Source organism: Nelumbo lutea, chromosome 2 (assembly GCF_056320005.1).
Source record: "Nelumbo lutea isolate HS-2025 chromosome 2, American lotus-T2T, whole genome shotgun sequence".
In the NCBI taxonomy this organism is placed as follows: Eukaryota; Viridiplantae; Streptophyta; class Magnoliopsida; order Proteales; family Nelumbonaceae; genus Nelumbo; species Nelumbo lutea.
Window position 1 is genome coordinate 106,236,950 of NC_142685.1, and position 4,670 is coordinate 106,241,619.

General features: G+C 36.6%; 1 long non-coding RNA gene across 1 annotated transcript; it reads left to right on the top strand.

The window, feature by feature from the left end:
• The first annotated feature begins 2,725 nt into the window (after positions 1-2,725).
• LOC148872542 (uncharacterized) lies at positions 2,726-4,090 on the top strand. The gene is made up of 4 exons (XR_016107155.1): positions 2,726-2,797; positions 3,000-3,076; positions 3,787-3,898; positions 3,997-4,090. It is a non-coding gene; the product is annotated as an uncharacterized LOC148872542 (long non-coding RNA).
• Positions 4,091-4,670: the final 580 nt, after the last annotated feature.

Below are 4,670 nucleotides of genomic sequence, written 5' to 3' on the forward strand. Positions count from 1 at the left end.
TGCAAATCTTTGTGTTTAATACAATAATGCAATAAAAGTCCTTGAATTAGATCGAGTAATAGAAGAAAAGGTGTAGAACTATGAGCCTAATGTGTTATTGTAACTTAACTACCTATGGTATGCTTGAAATGGTGCATGTGAAATGAAAGCACTATGAGGTGTTTCAAGTCTGAAAATCCTACTCTATCTTTTCCTTTTCTTTTCTTATGAGGACTAAACCATTAAGGGAGCATCTATGGCCATGTAATGCATCAAGCCCACTCATGAATTAGTAATATTTTATAATCATGAGAAAAGCATAAACTTAAATGAATTTCTATGGATGCAGCCATAAGGATAATCAATTATTTCAACCTTAACAATGGATCCCTCACATTTTCTCAAACTTTTCTTCTGAAAGAACTATAAGTGTGTTAAAAATTTTCAAAATTGCAGCAACTATGACCACTTTCTCCTACAACCCAGATTTCCCAAGAGAACCTATTCACATTAGTAACTAGAAATTGTCATTATAATGCCACTACAAGAAAACTGATAAATACGGCAATTTTAAAGGGGGCTAAATGGCAACTGCCAGTAATTGTAAAAGTTGCGCTTTAATCTTTGCCACTATGCACATTTAAATATTTTATTAAAAAGTATAAAAAGCACCGAGCAAAAGTACACCACCGGTTCTGAAGAAAAAAAAAATACACTACCAATTTAGTTGACAAAAAACTCTTTGTGCACTCAAATAATATTCCACGTGTGAATTCACTCGCCTAAGGCCGTTCCCACATTTTCAATGGTCGCAAGGAGGCTGGTTAGCAACGGTGGCAAAATGGAGAGAGGGATTGATGGAGAAGAAGCTAAGGAAGAAATCATAGAGGAGAGTGGAGAGGAGGGTAAAGAAGCAGAGCTTATTGCTGAGGTTGAAGGAGATGAAGCGAGCGAGAGTCTGGTGAGTGCGAGTTTGGCATCAGTGTTTCTGTATGCCTTAGTTTTAATCAGGGCCCAAACCCATGCTTCCTCTTCACATGAATTGGTAGATGAAGTGCAGGGTGGCAATGGAGGTTAGTAGCATATTTCATCAGATGACATCCTTGACAGCGACAAGTAGAGGCAGCAGATTTGAAATTGATTAGGAATGAGGGTAGACATGAGGGAGTGAGAAGTCTCAGAGTTGCATGTGATTTATTGATAATCCTACATTTTGATGCCTTAAAAGCATCAATTTAGGGGTATTTTTGGTCTTAGATTAATCAAATGCACCATTTTTCCAGTTAAAATCAATTATGTGACTTTTGAGGGTCTCTATGCAAATTATGTAGAAAACTGGAAAGTTTTCATGGTTGAAGTGTAGTTTTTGGGAAGCTGGTCTACTGTATTACCATGTTCCCCTCTCCTTAGCAAACACTAGGGAGCATTTTGAACCCATTCTTTTCCTCCTTAGCTAACCCTTGCCGCCCCAATTATGTAATCTCCACAATCCATTTTAGGGCTCTACTTTATAGCTTTTAATCCCTAAGGCACCACTTATTCTACTAATCCTCAGCATTCAGTTCCCCTACCATTAAACCTCAGCCATTCCCTCCATCTTATATCCCAACCATTCAATCTAGGGCGCCACATATTCTTTTAATCTTAACCCTTCAACCCTATATGTTCTAATCTACACCCTCCATTTCTGGTTGCCCAAATCTCAGCCCTACATAATATTGGGCGCCCTCTCCTTCCATTCTTAGCCATAGGATCACCCCAAAACCATCTTAGCTATCCATTAGAAACCCTAGGGCGTCCCTAACTTTGCTAAATCCCAACCGCCAGTCCCCATCTTTCTCCCTATTTTCAATTGTGTCCACGCTTCTCTATTAAAAGGGTCCTAGGGGCCCTGTAGAAGGGGTTGGTCAATTCACTCAGGTAAGAAAGAAGGCTGATCTTGAGAAGTTTAAGGGTAGAGGAAGAGGAGGGGCTCCTAATTGCAATTCGCCAACACCACTACTGCCACCTCTGGATTTGAATCCCAACCATTTTTTCTTCAATTTTAGAATTAATTTTTGTTATTTAATTTCTAATTTATTTTTTCCTTCCTTCAAATTTTACTTTTATTAGATTTAATTTGTACTTTATTTCTTTTCTGCAGATCTGAAATTCAGCCAAGTAAAACAAAAGGCCTAGCTCAAGAAGTTTGAGGGTCAATGGCGAGATCTAGAGACTACTACCCCTGATCGAATTGCAGCTTTCTTCTTTTTAATTTCTAATATTTATTTATTGCTGTTATTTATTTCATTTTCAACAGTGTTCGAACTTCATTTCTATTTAATTCCAATTTAATTAATAAAAGTTTTGTGATTCTACAATTTCCATTTCCCTTCTTTTACCCGGATTAAGGTTTGTAATAATTTTTCCCTCGCTTCCCTATGGATACAACCCGTTCTCATCCATTGACTGCGTTAGTATTTGTTTGAGAGTCAGAAAATTTTATAAATATTTAAACTGGTTTTTCGAAGTGTTTAACGACGCGCTTCCAGACACACCACTTATAAGATTGGGGCTGAAGGTAGAATCCTTGAGGGAGTGTTTGCTTGGTTCGTTCTCTTTTTCAATGGTAAAATCCTTCTAGGCTCAACAATAGCGATATCTGCTATATTAATTTCCATTTCTTGAAATCTCTTCAGAGAAGTTTTGATTTTTTTTTTTTCAATTGTTGTTCTATTTGTCTTTTTTGTTGTTTTTAGGCTTTCCCTTTTCCCCCTGTTTGGATCCATCAACATTCTTATACCAATTAGCGTGCCTACCCCCTATCTCGTCTTCAGAGGTAATGTACTTTAACAAATCAATAAATCAAAATTTCTTTTTCCTAATTCATCTTGTTAATAAATATAGTATATTTTTGTAACATGGTGCTCTAGATTTTTTTAGTTTCCTCTAAATTTATAGAATCTAGTAATGAAAGTTCTGTCAGATTTTGAGAAGAATGGAGTGAACACCCTGTGCTCTCTTATTATTTTCGATTTCAGGCTAGCCCAAACTTACATCTCTAGCCCAAAAAGTACGGCCACAGAGCTTTCTAGTTGATCCATCTCTGACAAATAAGGTAAACTTGAACTTTTTCTAATTTCCATCCTAGCTTACTTCTTTCGATCCTAGCTTACTACCTTATAAACCCATGAGAAATATTGTCTAAGAAGACATGCATACGTATACGTATTAGTGATGGTTTAAAGAATCCATGAAGTCCTGATCCATTGTTTAGTTGCATGGGGTTGGATGTAGTGGTGCAAGGCAAACAAGTTTTTCCTTTCTTTATGGTAGGAAAGAAATGATAGGTTGGATTCATCATCTAGCAGGGGATTCTGCAACTAGGTTCCATGGTTGAAGCAATTAATAGAGAATCTGGATGTAAAAAAACTATTAGGAGCCAAACAAGGCTGTAGTTTTCTACTAATAAAAGAATTAAGATGAGGAGAGAGAGAGAGAATAATGACAAAATTTTAACAAAAAAAAATCTAATATTCTTCCCATGTTCTGTTTAGTGAAAGAAAAGATAATTTCAAAATCAAAAAGAGGAAAAAGAAAATGTATGAGCCCTCTTCTTTTGTCCTTTTCTTTCTCTCTCCTCAAATCCCTTTGAATCTTCTATATTTTGATGGTAAAGCCGTAAATTAAACACAAGAAATATGTATTATATGATGGGCTGTATGACAAGAACATAATAAGTTGCAGACATGGTACTAAAACTGTTTGCCTTTTATGTGATTTCTCATATTTCAGGAGTCTGATTTTGTGGCTTTGCTTTATTTGTAGATCTCTTATAATTGGTAGCAGAACAAATCCTGCATTGCAAAGAAAACGACCTGCCTTTGTTGGGCATCTCTTCATTGACAAAGTTAGACTTCAAATGCCGCATGAGGACATGGTCTGTATATATGTTGCTTTTACATTCTATTGGTTTTTGGGGTTATCTTTCTTTTATTTAATACTTACTGTTTATGGCGGTTGTTCTTGTTTACCCAGAAATGAGCAATATCTACATTTTATGGTGGTTGTTTATGGAGTGGAGGCTACTACAAACAAGAGTGGACATATGGTGGAAGGAGTTGTACAAGGTTAAACCTCATTCCTCCCTGTTACATTATATATTTTTGAACATTTTCCTTTTCTTTATTGTTGCTATTCCATTCTCATTCTGCCCTTTTCTTTTCAATAGCAACAAGTGGTGGAGTTGAGAAAGGTTGAAAACAATCTTAAGTTCAAATAAGTAGTTTATTCTTGTGTTGGTTCCTCTGGTAAGGTTGGCACCAAATGATCTATGGAACCCATTTACTCACCATAGGAATCATTTTTTAGTCCACCCATCATCTTTTGTTGACACAGTATTTGGGACCCACTTCTGAGAATGAAAACAGACAATAAAGAAAAAAATGGACTTTTACCGTTTACAGGTTGTGAAGGTAGTGAAAACACATTAATTACTTTGGTCCCATTTGCTTGAGAAATCCCTCAAGGAAATGACCACGTAGGCAAACACCTCCTCAGGCTTCTTCCCCGAATGACCTGACCAGAAATCCCTCTGCAAACAAAATTATGAGAAGCCCTAAAAGGTCCGCTATCCAATGTTTGTCCAATCTATCTAGGGTCATGGGAGGGATGGACTGAATATGGAAGTTACCTTTGGCATTTTTTACAGT